Genomic DNA, 18,439 nt, shown 5'->3' with positions numbered 1-18,439 from the left:
CATTCAATTCAGAATTGCTATCACTGATGAAGTACAGTTGTAAAAATTTATGATTCTCACCTGAGAATGGTAGAAGGGACCCTGCTCTATGATAAATTTGCCCTTTTACTTAGAAAGAAGGCATAAATTGATCTTGATTTTCGATTCGGGCACCAAACGACGTCATTTTATATATATATATATATATATATATATATATATATATATATATATATATATATATATATATATATATATATATATATATATATATAGAGATAAATACCTTGTGTTCCGGTCTGTATATACATTCGTTTTTAAATTGGTTGGTATATGATGAAATAAATTTTGTGTTTTTTTTTTCCTTTTTTCTTTTTAGTTTTTTTGGTTTTTACATTTTTTTAGTTTTTTTTTCTGTTTTCTTTTTTCAGTTTTTTTTTTGTAGTTTTTACCTTTTTAGTTTTTTAGTTTTGTTTTTCTCCTTTATTTTTCAGTTTTTTTCCTTTTTTTCTCTTTTTTAGTTTTTTTTTTTTTTTTTTTTATTAGTTTTTAGTTTTTTCTTTTAGTTTTTTTTTGTAGTTTTTACCTTGTTTTAGTTTTTTTTAGTTTTTTTAGTTTTTTTCTTTTTATTATAACGCGTTACCAACTCAGCTACTCGGGTTTGAATACATTCGTTTTTGAATTGGTTGGTGAAATAAATTTTTTGTTTTTAGTTTTTCTTTCTTTTTTTAGTTTTTTTTTTGTAGTTTTTACCTTTTTAGTTTTTTTTTCTTCCTTTGTATTCAGGTTTGAACCTCTCAGATCTACAACCTGAAACATAACGCTCTACCAATATTAGTTACGCGCCATTGTAGTTGTGTCCCTGTGTCTTTTAGTTTTATTATTGGTTTTTACCACCGCGTTACCAACTCAGCTACATCAGCTTGTATACTTTCGTTTTCGAATTGGTATATGATGAAATAATTCAGACGTCATATCGACCATTCCCTGAGTCGCCATCGTCATTTATATATCCCCCTGTCCCGGTCGTCATTTGTGTCCCGGTGTTCCAGTCTGTGATTTCTCTTTGAGTGTCCCGGGCGTCATTTATATTCCTTGTGTCCCGGTGTCCCGGTCGTCATTTATATCCCACTGTGCCCCCCGGCGTCCCCATTGTAGTTGTGTCCCTGTGTCCCGGTCGTCATTTATATTCCCTGTGTCCCGGTCGTCATTTGTATCCCGGTGTCCCGGTCTGTATATACATTCGTTTTTTAGTTTTGTTTTTCTCCTTTATTTTTTTCCTTTTTTCTTTTTTTTCTTTTTTAGTTTATTTAGATTTTTAGATTTTTTAGTTTTTTTATTAGTTTTTAGTTTTTTTGTAGTTTTTAACATTTTTTTAGTTTTTTTAGTTTTTTTTTTTACTTATGTCCTGGTCGTCATTTATACTCCCTGTGTCCCGGTCGTCATTTGTGTCTCGGTGCTTTGTTGATTGCTAATTTATATTATACTAGCTGTTGGGGTGGCGCTTCGCGCCACCCCAACACCTAGTTGGTGGGGGCGCTTCGCGCCCCCCCCCAAGCCCCCCCGCGCGCGTAAGTCGTTACGCGCCATAATAGTTACGCGCCATTGTAGTTGTGTCCCTATGTCCCACCTGTGAATATAGATATATATATATATATATATATATATATATATATATATATATATATATATATATATATATATATATATATATATATATATATATGGTTTTAACTACGTAAAACTTGCGAATATACAACATTCTTTGCTGTCCCATTGTCTTTGCATATAAATAAATTGTCAGGTTTACCGACTCTTGAACATGCAACATATAATGGTCCATGGGAAAACAATCTGTATTCAGATCTATACCTCATGATTCTAATGATTGCCCTTGAGCTTTGTTGATGGTGATTGCTAATCGACCATTCCCTGTCCCGGTGTCCCGGTCGTCATTTATATCCCCCTGTTTCCCCCGGTGTCCCCGTTGTAGTTGTGTCCCTGTGTCCCGGTCGTCATTTATATTCCCTGTGTCCCGGTCGTCATTTGTATCCCGGTGTCCCGGTCTGTATATACATTCGTTTTTTAGTTTTGTTTTTCTCCTTTATTTTTTTCCTTTTTTTCTTTTTTAGCTTATTTAGATTTTTAGATTTTTTAGTTTTTTTATTAGTTTTTAGTTTTTTTTTCTTTTTAGTTTTTTTGTCCCGGTCGTCATTTATATCCCCCTGTTTCCCCCGGTGTCCCCGTTGTAGTTGTGTCCCTGTGTCCCGGTCGTCATTTATATTCCCTGTGTCCCGGTCGTCATTTGTATCCCGGTGTACCGGTCTGTATATACATTCGTTTTTTAGTTTTGTTTTTCTCCTTTATTTGTTTCCTTTTTTTTTTCTTTTTTAGTTTATTTAGATTTTTAGATTTTTTAGTTTTTTTATTAGTTTTTAGTTTTTTTTTCTTTTTAGTTTTTTTGTAGTTTTTACCTTCTTTTAGTTTTGTTAATTTTTTTTTTTACTTATGTCCTGGTCGTCATTTATACTCCCTGTGTCCCGGTGCTTTGTTGATTGCTAATCGAACATTCCTTTTGTCCTGGTCGCTTTCTCTTTGAGTGTCGTCATTTATTTTTTTCTTTTTTAGTTCTTTTAGTTTTTACCTTTTTTAGTTTTTTTTAGTTTTTTAGATGAAAATTTTTTTTAGTTTTTTCCTTTTTTTCTTTTTAGTTTTTTATTGGTTTTTACCTTTATGTTAGCTTATTTTTCAGTTTTTTCCTTTTTTTTAGTTTTTTTTTTATTTTTTATTTTTTTTAGTTTTTTACCTTTTTTTAGTTTTTTTAGTTTTTTTAGTTTTTTTAGTTTTTTAGCTTTTTTACTTTTTTTATTAGTTTTTAGTTTTTTTGTAGTTTTTGCCTTTTTTTAGTTTTTTCAGTTTTTTTTTTAGTTTTTTATTGGTTTTTACCTTTATTTTAGCTTATTTTTCAGTTTTTTCCTTTTTTTTTAGTTTTTTTTAGTTTTTAGTTTTTTTAGTTTTTTACCTTTTTTTAGTTTTTTTAGTTTTTTTAGTTTTTAGCTTTTTTATTTTTTTTTATTAGTTTTTAGTTTTTTTTGTAGTTTTTGCCTTTTTTTTAGTTTTTTTAGTTTTTTAGCTTTTTTATTAGTTTTTAGTTTTTTTTGTAGTTTTTGCCTTTTTTTAGTTTTTTTAGTTTTTTAGCTTTTTTATTTTTTTATTAGTTTTTAGTTTTTTTTGTAGTTTTTGCCTTTTTTTAGTTTTTTCAGTTTTGACGTCACCTGATCCAGTTTTTTCAGGTGACGTCACCTGATCCATCCACAGATCCACAGACAACTTATTTTTATGTATATAGATTTTTAGCTTTTTTATTTTTTTATTAGTTTTTAGTTTTTTTTGTAGTTTTTGCCTTTTTTTTAGTTTTTTTAGTTTTTTAGCTTTTTTATTAGTTTTTAGTTTTTTTTGTAGTTTTTGCCTTTTTTTAGTTTTTTAGTTTTTTAGCTTTTTTATTTTTTTTATTAGTTTTTAGTTTTTTTTGTAGTTTTTGCCTTTTTTTAGTTTTTTCAGTTTTGACGTCACCTGATCCAGTTTTTTCAGGTGAGGTCACCTGATCCATCCACAGATCCACAGACAACTTATTTTTATATATATAGATTTTTTTAGCTTTTTTATTTTTTTTATTAGTTTTTAGTTTTTTTTGTAGTTTTTGCCTTTTTTTTAGTTTTTTTAGTTTTTTAGCTTTTTTATTAGTTTTTAGTTTTTTTTGTAGTTTTTGCCTTTTTTTAGTTTTTTTAGTTTTTTAGCTTTTTTATTTTTTTTATTAGTTTTTAGTTTTTTTTGTAGTTTTTGCCTTTTTTTAGTTTTTTCAGTTTTGACGTCACCTGATCCAGTTTTTTTCAGGTGACGTCACCTGATCCATCCACAGATCCACAGACAACTTATTTTTATATATATAGATTTATATTTATATTTTTTATATTTATTAATATTTTTTTAGTTTTCTTTTTCTCTTATTTCTAGTTTTTAGTTTTTTACCTTTTTTTAGTTTTTTTAGTTTTTTAGCTTTTTTAGTTTTTTTTCTTTTTAGTTTTTTTGTAGTTTTTACCTTTTTTAGTTTTTTTTCTTCTTTTGTATTAGTGTGAAATAATTCAGACGTCATATGCGGACAAACACGACGTCACTCGACAGACGACCATTCCCTGTCCCGGTGTCCCGGTCGTCATTTATATCCCCCTGTTTCCCCCGGTGTCCCCGTTGTAGTTGTGTCCCTGTGTCCGGTCGTCATTTATATTCCCTGTGTCCCGGTCGTCATTTGTATCCCGGTGTCCGGTCTGTATATACATTCGTTTTTTAGTTTTGTTTTTCTCCTTTATTTTTTTCCTTTTTTTTTCTTTTTTAGTTTATTTAGATTTTTAGATTTTTTAGTTTTTTTATTAGTTTTTAGTTTTTTTTTCTTTTTAGTTTTTTTGTAGTTTTTACCTTCTTTTTAGTTTTGTTAGTTTTTTTTTTTACTTATGTCCTGGTCGTCATTTATACTCCCTGTGTCCCGGTGCTTTGTTGATTGCTAATCGAACATTCCTTTTGTCTCGTCATTTATTTTTTTCTTTTTTAGTTCTTTTAGTTTTTACCTTTTTTAGTTTTTTTTAGTTTTATAGATGAAATTTTTTTTTTAGTTTTTTCCTTTTTTTCTTTTTAGTTTTTTATTGGTTTTTACCTTTATTTTAGCTTATTTTTCAGTTTTTTCCTTTTTTTTAGTTTTTTTTTATTTTTTATTTTTTTTTAGTTTTTTACCTTTTTTTAGTTTTTTTATTTTTTTTAGTTTTTTAGCTTTTTTACTTTTTTTATTAGTTTTTAGTTTTTTTTTGTAGTTTTTGCCTTTTTTTAGTTTTTTCAGTTTTTTTTTTAGTTTTTTTATTGGTTTTTACCTTTATTTTAGCTTATTTTTCAGTTTTTTCCTTTTTTTAGTTTTTTTTTTAGTTTTTAGTTTTTTTTAGTTTTGTACCTTTTTTTAGTTTTTTTAGTTTTTTTAGTTTTTTAGCTTTTTTATTTTTTTTATTAGTTTTTAGTTTTTTTTTGTAGTTTTTGCCTTTTTTTAGTTTTTTTAGTTTTTTAGCTTTTTTATTAGTTTTTATTTTTTTTTGTAGTTTTTGCCTTTTTTTAGTTTTTTTCTTTTTAGTTTTTTTGTAGTTTTTACTTTCTTTTTAGTTTTGTTAGTTTTTTTTTACTTATGTCCTGGTCGTCATTTATACTCCCTGTGTCCCGGTGCTTTGTTGATTGCTAATCGAACATTCCTTTTGTCCTGGTCGCTTTCTCTTTGAGTGTCGTCATTTATTTTTTTCTTTTTTAGTTCTTTTAGTTTTTACCTTTTTTAGTTTTTTTTTAGTTTTTTAGATGAAAATTTTTTTTGTTTTTTCCTTTTTTTCTTTTTAGTTTTTTATTGGTTTTTACCTTTATTTTAGCTTATTTTTCAGTTTTTTCCTTTTTTTAGTTTTTTTTATTTTTTATTTTTTTTAGTTTTTTACCTTTTTTTTAGTTTTTTTTAGTTTTTTTTTAGTTTTTTAGCTTTTTTAATTTTTTATTAGTTTTTAGTTTTTTAATAGTTTTTGCCTTTTTTTAGTTTTTTCAGTTTTTTTTTTAGTTTTTTTATTGGTTTTTACCTTTATTTTAGCTTATTTTTCAGTTTTTTCCTTTTTTTTAGTTTTTAGTTTTTTTAGTTTTTTACCTTTTTTTTAGTTTTTTTAGTTTTTTAGCTTTTTTATTTTTTTTATTAGTTTTTAGTTTTTTGTAGTTTTTGCCTTTTTTTAGTTTTTTTAGTTTTTTAGCTTTTTTATTAGTTTTTAGTTTTTTTTTGTAGTTTTTGCCTTTTTTTAGTTTTTTTAGTTTTTTAGCTTTTTTATTTTTTTATTAGTTTTTAGTTTTTTTTGTAGTTTTTGCCTTTTTTTAGTTTTTTCAGTTTTGACGTCACCTGATCCAGTTTTTTCAGGTGACGTCACCTGATCCATCCACAGAGAGACAACTTATTTTTATATATATAGATATATATATATATATATATATATATATATATCTATATATATAAAAATAAGTTGTCTGTGTTTGGATCTGTGGATCAGGTGACGATCCACAAAAAAGGTAAAAAACTAAAAACTAAAAAAAAAAACTGAAAAAACTAAAAAAAGGCAAAAACTACAAAAAAACTAAAAACTAATAAAAAAAATAAAAAAGCTAAAAAACTAAAAAAACTAAAAAAACTAAAAAACTAAAAAAACTAAAAACTAAAAAAAAAAACTTAAAAAAAGGAAAAAACTGAAAAATAGAAGAGAAAAAGAAAACTAATAAAATTAAAAATAAAATAAAATAAAATAAAAAAGATAAAAACTAAAAAAAAAAGTAAAAAGAAAAAACGAAAAAACTAAAAAAGCTAAAAAAAAGGTAAAAACCAATAAAAAACTAAAAAGAAAAAAAGGAAAAAAAACTAAAAAAACTAAAAACAAAAAAAAAAACTTAAAAAAAAGGAAAAAACTGAAAATAGAAGAGAAAAAGAAAACTAATAAAATTAAGAATAAAAATAAAAAAAAATAAAAACTAAAAAAAAAAGTAAAAAGAAAAAACGAAAAAAACTAAAAAAGCTAAAAAAAAGGTAAAAACCAATAAAAACCTAAAAAGAAAAAAAGGAAAAAAACTAAAAAAAATTTTCATCTAAAAAACTAAAAAAAACTAAAAAAGGTAAAAACTAAAAGAATTAAAAAAGAAAAAAAACTAAAAAAAGGAAAAAAACTGAAAAATAAAGGAGAAAAAGAAAACTAAAAAAATATAAATAAAAATAAAAAAAACTAAAAAGATAAAAACTTCAAAAAAAAACTAAAAAGAAAAAAGAAAAAAACTAAAAAACCTAAAAAAAGGTCAAAACCAATAAAAAAAAAAAACTAAAAGGGGAACACTGGGACTCAAATGACGACCGGAATACTGGGAATATAAATGACGACCGGGACACAGGGAATGTTCAATTAGCAATCACCATCAACAAATCTCAAGGGCAATCATTAGAATCATGAGGTATAGATCTGAATATGGATTGTTTTTCCCATGGACAATTATATGTTGCATGTTCAAGAGTCGGTAAACCTGACAATCTAAATAAATGACGACACTCAAAGAGAAAGCGACCGGGACAAAAGGAATGTTCGATTAGCAATCAACAAAGCACCGGGACACAGGGAGTATAAATGACGACGACCGGGACACAGGGACATAACTACAAAGGGGACGCCGGGGTGCACAGGGGGATATATAAATGACGATGGCGACTCAGGGAATGGTCGATTAGCAATCACCATCAACAAAGCTCAAGGGCAATCATTAGAATCATGAGGTATAGATCTGAATACGGATTGTTTTCCCATGGACCATTATATGTTGCATGTTCAAGAGTCGGTAAACCTGACAATCTATTTATATGCACAGACAATGGGACAGCAAAGAATGTTATATATTCGCAAGTTTTACGTAGTTAAAAACATATATATATATATATATATATATATATATATATATATATATATATATATATATATATATATATATATATATATATATATATATATATATTATATATATATATATATCTATATATATATATATATATATATATATATATATATATATATATATATATATATATATATATATATATATATATATATATATATAATATATATATATATCTATATTCACAGGTGGGACATAGGGACACAACTACAATGGCGCGTAACTAATATGGCGCGTAACGACTTACGCGCGCGGGGGGGCTTGGGGGGGGCGCTAAGCGCCCCCACCAACTAGGTGTTGGGGTGGCGCGAAGCGCCACCCCAACAGCTAGAATATATATATATATATATCTATATATATAAAAATAAGTTGTCTGTCTGTGGATCTGTGGATCAGGTGACGTCATGTTTCTGTGTCGGCTGAGGTCATGAAATTAGTTGTCGTCATTTTTAGTTGACTTCATGGCAAAAGCCGATGAAGATGCTCAAAGAGTCTATGCCAAAAAAATTGCTGCTGATAGAGAAAGTCAGAAAAGAAAGCGTGCCGAGGAATCAAAAGAACAGCAAGGAAACAGGCTTGAGGCTAAAGAACGCAAAACCGCGCAGTTAGATGAAGATCCACCTGGACAGCGAGAATCAAAACATATCAAAACTGAAAATGATAGCAATGATGATTGGGTTTGGGATTTTGACTTGGATAAGGTCATCAATGTCTATCAGATTTTAGTTAAAAAACAGAGGTTCGGCGATATGTATTTCATAGTGAAGCTGAAAAATAAAGAAGAAAACGAAAACTGAAAAAAGAAAAAATGTAAAAAACTAAAAAAAAACTAAAAAGAAAAAACACTCAAAGAGAAATTACAGACCGGAACACAAATGACGACCAGGACAGAGGGAATATAAATAACGACCGGGACACTCAAAGAGAAATTACAGACTGGGATACCGGGACACACAGGGAATATAAATGACGACCAGGTCACAGGTATTTAAGAATATCGTTCAAAGACAAATTTTTAATTGTAAGAAGACCGTTGAAAGAGAAATTTCTAATTGTAAAATGACTGAAGAACCTACAATCTTCAAAGATACCACGATAGGAAGACTCTACACCGTTCACCCCAATCAACATGAATGCTTCTTTCTACGCCTGCTTTTGGTGAATGTACCCGGTCCGACATCCTTTGAGTATTTGAGAACTGTAAACGGTACTATACATGACACTTACCGTAGTGTATACTAGCTGTTGGGGTGGCGCTTAAAAACTAAAAAAGCTAAAAAACTAAAAAAACTAAAAAAAGGTAAAAAACTAAAAAAAACTAAAAAAAGAAAAAACTAAAAAAAAGTAAAAAACTGAAAAATAAAAGAGAAAAAGAAAACTAAAAAAATATAAATAAAAATAAAAAAAACTAAAAAAGATAAAAACTACAAAAAAAAATAAAAAGAAAAAACGAAAAAAAACTAAAAAAGGTTCGAACCTTGGCTTTAGCATTAATATAAAAGAAGTAAAAATCTAAAGAAGGTAAAAACTACAAAAAAAACTAAAAAGAAAAAAAAAATCTAAAAAAGCTTAAAAACTAAAAAAAAACTAAAAAAAGGTAAAAAACTAAAAAAAACTAAAAAAAGGAAAAAACCATAAAATAAACTAAAAACTAATAAAAAAAAACTAAAAAAAGCTAAAAAACTAAAAAAACTAAAAAAAGGTAAAAAATAAAAGAACTAATAAAGAAAAAAAACTAAAAAAAGGAAAAAAACTGAAAAATAAAGGAGAAAAAGAAAACTAAAAAAATATAAATAAAAATAAAAAAACTAAAAAGATAAAAGCTTAAAAAAAAACTAAAAAGAAAAAAGAAAAAAACTAAAAAACCTAAAAAAAGGTAAAAACCAATAAAAAAACTAAAAAGAAAAAAAGGGAAAAAATTAAAATTTTATTTCATCATATACCAATTCAAAAACGAATGTATATACAGACCGGGACATCGGGGCACAAATGACGACCGAGACACTGGGATGACGACCGGGACACAGGGAATATAAATGACGACCGGGACGCAGGGACACAACTACAACGGTGACGCCGGGGGCACAGGGGGGATATATAAATGACGACGGGGACACAGGCAATGTTCGATTAGCAATCACCATCAACAAAGCTCAAGGGCAATCATTAGAATCATGAGGTATAGATCTGAATATGGATTGTTTTTCCCATGGACAATTATATGTTGCATGTTCAAGAGTCGGTAAACCTGACAATCTAACAGCAACACAGAAGTATCGAAAGAAGGGACTAAATTGACTTTGCATCCAGTTGAACTTTATCCTTTTCAATCTTAGACATCGTGACGGATGAAAACTCGGAACAATCTATATATATAAAAATAAGTTGTCTGTGTGTGTGTGGGTCTGTCTGTCGGGTGATGTCATGTTTGTGTGTCGAATGACGTCATGTTTTCAACTGACAAAATGACAGACTGGGAAATCGGGACACAAATGACGACCGGGACACCGGAACATAGAGAATATAAATGACGACACTCAAAGAGAAAGCGACCGGGACACAAATGACGACCGGGACACAGGGAGTATAAATGACGACCAGGACATAAGTAAAAAAAAACTAAAAAAAACTAAAAAAAAGGTAAAAACTACAAAAAAACTAAAAAGAAAAAAAAACTAAAAACTAATAAAAAAACTAAAAAAGCTAAAAAACTAAAAAAACTAAAAAAGAAAAAAAAGAAAAAAGGAAAAAAATGAAAAATAAAGGAGAAAAACAAAACTAAAAAACGAATGTATATACAGACCGGGACACCGGGATACAAATGACGACCGGGACACAGGGACACAACTACAACGGGGACGCCAGGGGGATATAAATGACGACCGGGACACCGGGACACAAGGAATATAAATGACGCCCGGGACACTCTAAGAGAAATCACAGACCGGGACACAAATGACGACCGGGACACAGGGAATATAAATGACGACCGGGACACAGGGAAAAAACTACAAAGGGGACGCCGGGGGCACAGGGGGATATATAAATGACGATAGCGACACAGGGAATGGTCGATTAGCAATCACCATCAACAAAGCTCAAGGGCAATCATTAGAATCAAGAGGTATAGATCTGAATACGGATTGTTTTCCCATGGACCATTATATGTTGCATGTTCAAGAGTCGGTAAACCTGACAATCTATTTATATGGACAGACAATGGGACAGCAAAGAATGTTGTATATTCGCAAGTTTTACGTAGTTAAAAACATATATATATATATATATATATATATATATATATATATATATATATATATATATATATATATATATATATATATATATATATATATATATATATATATATATATATATATATATATATATATATACGTCATTTTTGCTATGACGGTGACGTCATTAAAGATATTTAATCATGAAGTTAGTTTTCGTCATTTTTGCTATGACGGTGACGTCATTAAAGATGTTTAAGACATATATGTTCACGTAGAAATCTATTAATGTTTAAGTTTAAAATGACTGATGAACTTACAATGGCAAAAGCCGATGAAGATGCTCAAAGAGTCTATGCCAAAAAACTTGCTCTGATAGAGAAAGTCAGAAAAGAAAGCGTGCCGAGGAATCAAAAGAACAGCAAGGAAACAGGCTTGAGGCTGATAGAGAAAGAAAGAACAGAAAGCGTGCCGAGGAATCAAAAGAACAGCAAGGAAACAGGCTTGAGGCTGATAGAGAAAGAAAGAACAGAAAGCGTGCCGAGGAACTACCAGAGCAACGCGAAAGCAAACTTGCTGCTAAAAGAAAAAGTGAAAAAAGAAGGCGTGCCGAGGAATCACAAGAACAGCAAGAAATCAGGCTTGCTGCTGATAGAGAAAGCAAGAAAAGAAAGCGTGCCGAGGAATCACAAGAACAGCAAGAAATCAGGCTTGCTGCTGATAGAGAAAGTAAGAAAAGAAAGCGTGCCGAGGAATCAGAGCAACCTGAAAGTTCTCGCCTGGCATTCAGGTACAGCCCAGTCGATGATTATAGCTTGAGTAGATGTGTTCAAATCGGGACAATGTCTAAAATTTGTCCCTATTGCAAGGCCTTGAAATTCAATGGTGAAACAATGGGAATGTGTTGCGCCTCAGGAAAAGTTAAACTTCCTCTATTGGCTGCACCACCAGAGCCATTGAAGACTTTCCTTACTGGAACTACGTCAGAATCTAAGCGTTTTTTGTCAAAAATCAGAAAATATAACTCATGTTTCCAAATGACGTCGTTTGGAGCCCAAATCGAAAATCCAGATCAATTTATGTCTACTTTCAAAGTAAAAGGGCAAATTTATCATAAAGCAGGGTCCCTTCTACCACTCTCAGGCGAGAATCATAAATTTTTACAATTGTACTTCATCAGTGATAGAAATTCTGAATTGAATGCACGTTGCGAAATTTCTCCCAACGTTGAAAGGACAATCGTTTCCCAATTGTAACATATTTTCCACGAAAATAATAATTTAGTGCGTCTGTTCAAAACAGCCATCGATATGATGCCTACTGATACGCATAAAATTGTGATTTCCGCTGACAAAATGCCTCCTGGCCAACATGTGCGTAGATACAATGCTCCAACTATCGACGAAGTGGCAATCGTTATGGTCGGTGATCAGTTTTTACCTCGAGATATTATTCTTCATAAGCGAAACGCTCAGTTGTTAAGAATAGCTGAAACTCATCGATGCTACGATGCCCTACAATATCCTATCATTTTTTGGGATGGAGCCGACGGCTATCACTTTAATATTAAATTGATGAATCCAGCCACTAACAAAGAAATGAATAAGAAATGCAGTGCAATGCATTATTATTCCTATAGACTAATGATTCGGCAGAATGAAGAAAATTATATTTTAAAATGCCGTGAATTGTTTCACCAATTTGTCGTTGATATGTATGCTAAAATTGAATCAGAAGGTTTGCTATATATCCGCCTGAATCAGACCAAGCTCCGCTCTGAACAATACATTCATTTGCGAGATGCAGTTATAAATGACGGTAATACCACAAACGTTGGAAGATTAACAATTTTACCTTCGTCATATGCTGGCAGTCCCCGTCATATGCATGAATATGCTCAAGATGCTATTGCGTATGTTCGTCTCTAGGGTCGTCCAGATTTATTTATTACATTTACATGTAATCAATCTTGGGATGAGATACTGCAGCTTTTACTTCAAGGACAATCGGCGGTTCACAGGCATGACATTACGGCCCGTGTCTTCCGGCAAAAGTTGAAATCACTGATAAACTACATAGTAAAACTTGAAGTGTTTGGGTCAGTGCGATGCTGGATGTACTCAGTGGAATGGCAAAAACGAGGTTTGCCACACGCACATATACTAATCTGGCTACATAAAAAAATTACTTCGAACGAAATTGATGATGTGATTTCCGCTGAAATACCTGATAAAAATGTCGATAAGGGGTTACATGATATTATTGTAAAAAATATGATACATGGACCTTGCGGTGCACTGAACGAAAATTCACCATGCATGGCCAAAGGAAGGTGCACAAAGCAATATCCTCGACTTTTAGTATCAAACACAATTACTGGCAATGATGGTTACCCACAATATAGAAGAAGATCTACTGAAGATGGCGGTAAAACAGCAATAATAAAGAAGCGTAACGGTACCACCATCGAAGTAGATAACCAGTGGGTTGTTCCATATTCCCCATTATTATCAAAAACATTTAATGCACACATAAACGTTGAATACTATAACTCCGTAAAGGCAATCAAATACATATGTAAATACGTCAACAAAGGCAGTGACATGGCAGTTTTTGGCTTGCCGCCCGAAATCAAAGATTTCGACGAAATCGTACAATATCAGGCTGGAAGATACATAAGCAGTAATGAAGCTGTTTGGCGAATTCTTTCATTTCCGATACATGAACGTAGTCCAGCTGTTGTTCACTTAGCGGTACATTTACAGAATGGTCAACGTGTTTATTTCTCGGAAACCAACGTGCAACAAAGAGCCCTGAATCCACCGGATACAAAATTAACAGCTTTTTTTTCGCTTTGCAAAAATGATTCTTTTGCAAAAAAACTGCTGTATACTGAAGTGCCTTCGTATTACACGTGGAATACTAAAAATAAAGTATTTGAACGTCGAAAACAGGGTAAATCAGTCGACGGCCAACCTACCATCTTCAAAGATACCACGATAGGAAGACTCTACACCGTTCACCCCAATCAACATGAATGCTTCTTTCTACGCCTGCTTTTGGTGAATGTACCCGGTCCGACATCCTTTGAGTATTTGAGAACTGTAAACGGTACTATACATGACACTTACCGTAGTGCATGCCAAGCTCTGAATTTATTGGAGAATGACCAACACTGGGATAACTGCATCAATGACGCGTGCGAAACGTCTACCCCAAGTCAAATTCGTGCATTGTTTGGCATCATTTTAACAACTTGCTCTCCATCAGCTCCTACAGAGTTATGGGAAAAATATAAGTCAAAAATGTCCGAAGATATACTCCATCGAAAACAGTTAGAGACGTCAGATATGACTTTTGATTTTACATCAGAAATTTATAACTACACTTTAGTTATTATAGAAGATTTGTGCGTACGTATGGCAAACAAACCTCTTCAGGATTTGGGAATGCCTTCACCTAACCGTATCGCTGCTGTTTCGACATGTGTAGAATTGGATCATGAACAAAGTTACAGTACGAGTGATCTATTGTCGTATGTACAAAATAACATTTCCAAGTTAACGTCGGAACAAAAAGACATTTATGATACGATAGACTCAATTTCAGGACGTATACAACTACCTGCTGATTTCTGTAATTTAGTGTCATCCAGTGGGTTGTTCTCGCACCCAAAAATATAGACGTCCACGAAATCAACAATATAGTTTTGACCAAGATTCGAGACCAGGCAGTCCTTTACAAGTCAGTCGACACAGTTTTGGAACCAAATGAAGCGGTTAATTATCCATCTGAATTTTTAAATTCCATAGATCTTTCAGGGTTTCCACCACACGTGCTACAACTAAAAATAGGCGTACCAATAATACTTTTAAGAAATATCAACCCACCAAAGCTTTGCAATGGCACGCGACTTGCCGTAAAAAAAACAATGGAAAACCTAATAGAGGCCACAATCTTGACAGGGCGTTTTGAGAGTGAGGCTGTTCTTATTCCTCGCATTCCCATGATTCCAACGGATCTGCCTTTTCAATTTAAAAGATTGCAATTCCCAATTCGATTAGCATTTGCAATCACCATTAACAAAACTCAAGGTCAATCATTAGAAAAATGTGGTATAGATCTTAATACTGATTGTTTTTCCCATGGACAATTGTACGTTGCATGTTCGAGGGTCGGTAAACCTGACAATCTATTTATATGCAGCGACAATTGGACAGCGAAGAATGTTGTATATTCGCAAGTTTTACGCAGTTAATTTGTATTGTATCTATCTATCTATCTATCTATATAAAAACGAGTTGTGTGTATGCATGTTTGTTTGTTTGTAAAAAGAGCGTTTGCATATGACGTCATTATTAGTACATACGGCTTTGTATATGCACAGACAATGGGAAAGCCAAGAATGTTGTATATTCGCAATTTTTACGTAGTTTAACTCCTGCAGACGAAATGAATGCTTGCCTGAAAAATTCTAATTTATGGGCACACGTAAAAATATTAAAATTAACCACAAATATGCGTGTCCGATTGCAAAACGATGACTCTGGTCAAACATTTTCAGATCAATTGCTGGCAATTGGAAACGGAAAGCTCCCAGTAGTGGGAAAGCCAAAAATGTTGTATATTCGTAATTTTTACGTAGTTTGAAACACATATATAAATCTATCTATATTCACAGGTGGGACACAGGGACACAACTACAATGGCGCGTAACTAATATGGCGCGTAACGACTTACGCGCGCGGGGGGCTTGGGGGGCACGAAGCGCCCCACCAACTAGGTGTTGAGGTGGCGCTTCGCGCCAACAGCTAGTCTATATATATATAAATAAGTTGTCTGTGTGTGTGTGTGTGTGTGTGTGTCTGTGTGTCCAGTGACGTCATGTTTGTGTTTCGACTGACGTCAGGTTTGTCGCCTGACGTCATTTTAAGGATTGAGCTGTATGCATCATGAAGTTGTTTGTCGACTGACGTCATGTTTGTCAACTGATGAAATTACATACCGGGACACCGGGACACAAATGACAATCGGGACACAGGGAATATAAATGACGACCGGGAACCTCAAAGAGAAATTACAGACTGGGACACCCGGACACAAATCAAGACCGGGACACAGGGAATATAAATGAAGACCGGGACACAGGGACACAACTACAACGGGGACGCCGGGGTCAAAGGCGGGTTATATAAATGACGACAGGGACACAGGGATTGTTCGAATAGAAATTACAGACCGGGACCACCGGGACACAGGGAATATAAATGACGACCGGGACACTCAAAGAGAAATTACAAACTGGGACACCGGGACACAAATGACGACCGGGACACGGGGAATATAAATGAAGACCGGGACACAGGGACACAACTACAACGGGGATGCCGGGGGCACAGGCGGGTTATATAAATGACGACCGGGACACAGGGATTGTTCGAATAGAAATTACAGACCGGGACACCAGGACACAAATGACGACCGGGGCACCGGACACAGGGAACATAAATGACGACCGGGACACTCAAAGAGAAATTACAAACTGGGACACCGGGACACAAATAACGACCGGGACACAGGAAATACAAATGCCGACCGGGACACAGGGACACGTCATTAGAATAAATTAGATTAAAGTAATTCGAAAACCTTAAAACAGATACTTATAAATTTACGGTTTATTATAAATTGTTGAGTTTTAGCATGCTTGGCACGTAAAAATTTTTCTAACTGTCAATGTTAGAATGAACACTGACAAATTGAAAAACATTGAAAAAGATAGAATGTTACCAAAAAGCAAAACCAGGCTTGCGGTTCAAAGAGAAAGGGCCAGATTAGGAATGTGCAATTTACGTCAACGAAGGCGTGTCGAGGAACTACAAGAGCAACCCGAAACCAGACTTACTGTTGAAAGAGAAAGTAAAAAAAGAAGGCATGTCGAGGAATCACAAGAGCAACATGAAAACAGGCTTGCGGCTTCAAGAGATAATGCCAGATTAGGAATGTGCAATTTACGTCAACGAAAGCGTGTCGAGGAACTACCAGACCAACGCGAAACCAGACTTGCTGCTGAGAGAGAAAGTAAAAAAAGAAAGCGTGCCGAGGAAACACAACAACAGTGTGAAAACAGGCTTGCGGCTGATAGAAAAAGTAAGAAAAGAAAGCGTGCCCAGGAATCACAAGAACAGCAAGAAAACAGGCTTGTGGCTGATAGAGAAAGTAAGAAAAGAAAGCGTGCCGAGGAATCACAAGAGCAACCTGAAAATTATCGCCTGGCATTCAGGTACAGCCCAGTCGATGATTATAGTAGATGTGTTCAAATCGGGACTATGTCAAAAATTTGTCCCTATTGCCTATTGCCTTGAAATTCAATGGTGAAACAATGGGAATGTGTTGCGCCTCAGGAAAAGTTAAACTTCCTCTATTGGCTGCACCACCAGAGCCATTGAAGACTTTGCTTACTGGAACTACGTCAGAATCTAAGCGTTTTTTATCACAGATCAGAAAATATAACTCATGTTTCCAAATGACGTCGTTTGGTGCCCAAATCGAAAATCCAGATCAATTTATGCCTACTTTCAAAGTAAAAGGGCAAATTTATCATAAAGCAGGGTCCCTTCTACCATTGTCAGGCTAGAATCATAAATTTTTACAATTGTACTTCATCAGTGATAGAAATTCTGAATTGAATGCACGTTGCGAAATTTCTCCCAACGTTGAAAGGACAAACATCCGCTTTTACTTCAAGGACAATCGGCGGTTCATAGACATGACATTACGGCTCGTGTCTTCCGGCAAAAGTTGAAATCACTGATAAACTACATAGTAAAACTTGAAGTGTTTGGGTCAGTGCGATACTGGATGTACTCAGTGGAATGGCAAAAACGAGGTTTGCGACACGCACATATACTAATCTGGCTACATAATAAAATTACTTCTAACGAAATTGATGATGTGATTTCCGCTGAAATACCTGATGAAAATGTCGATAAGGGGTTATATGATATTGTTCTAAAAAATATGATACATGGACCTTGCGGTGCATTGAACGAAAATTCACCATGCATGGCCAAAGGAAGGTGCACAAAGCAATATCCTCGACTTTTAGTGTCCAACACAATTATTGGCAATGACGGTTACCCACAATATAGAAGAAGATCTACTGAAGATGGCGGTGAAACAGCAATAATAAAGAAGCGTAACGGTACCACCATCGAAGTAGATAACCAGTGGGTTGTTCCATATTCCCCATTATTATCAAAAACATTTAATGCACACATAAACGTTGAATACTGTAACTCCGTAAAGGCAATCAAATACATATGTAAAACGTCAACAAAGGCAGTGACATAGCAGTTTATGGCCTGCAGTCCGAAATCAAAGATATCGACGAAATCGTACAATATCAGGCTGGAAGATACATAAGCAGTAATGAAGCTGTTTGGCGAATTCTTTCATTTCCGATAGATGAACGTAGTCCAGCTGTTGTTCACTTAGCGGTACATTTACAGAATGGTCAACGAGTTTATTTCTGGGAAACCAACGTGCAACAAAGAGCCCTGAATCCACCGGATACAAAGTTAACTGCTTTCTTTTCGCTATGCAAAAATGATTCTTTTGCAAAAAAACTGCTGTATACTGAAGTGCCTTCGTATTACACGTGGAATACTAAAATAAAGTAT

General features: G+C 32.9%; 1 protein-coding gene and 1 long non-coding RNA gene across 2 annotated transcripts in view; one reads left to right on the top strand and one right to left on the bottom strand.

Moving 5' to 3' along the window:
• Positions 1 to 6,907, top strand: part of LOC136036308 (uncharacterized) — an 11,273-nt gene extending 4,366 nt beyond the window's left edge. The window contains exon 2 of the long non-coding RNA XR_010619689.1: positions 6,106 to 6,907. This is a non-coding gene — a long non-coding RNA (uncharacterized LOC136036308). The remainder of the gene's footprint in view (positions 1 to 6,105) is intronic.
• LOC136036305 (F-box/LRR-repeat protein 2-like) overlaps positions 1 to 18,439 on the bottom strand; it is a 102,128-nt gene that overhangs the window by 71,187 nt on the left and 12,502 nt on the right. The gene's annotated exons all lie outside the window — the stretch shown is intronic.

Source organism: Artemia franciscana, chromosome 15 (genome assembly GCF_032884065.1).
Source record: "Artemia franciscana chromosome 15, ASM3288406v1, whole genome shotgun sequence".
Taxonomy (NCBI): Eukaryota; Metazoa; Arthropoda; class Branchiopoda; order Anostraca; family Artemiidae; genus Artemia; species Artemia franciscana.
The sequence above is the reverse complement of the archived record's forward strand: the minus strand, read 5'-3'. Positions and strand labels throughout refer to the sequence as shown.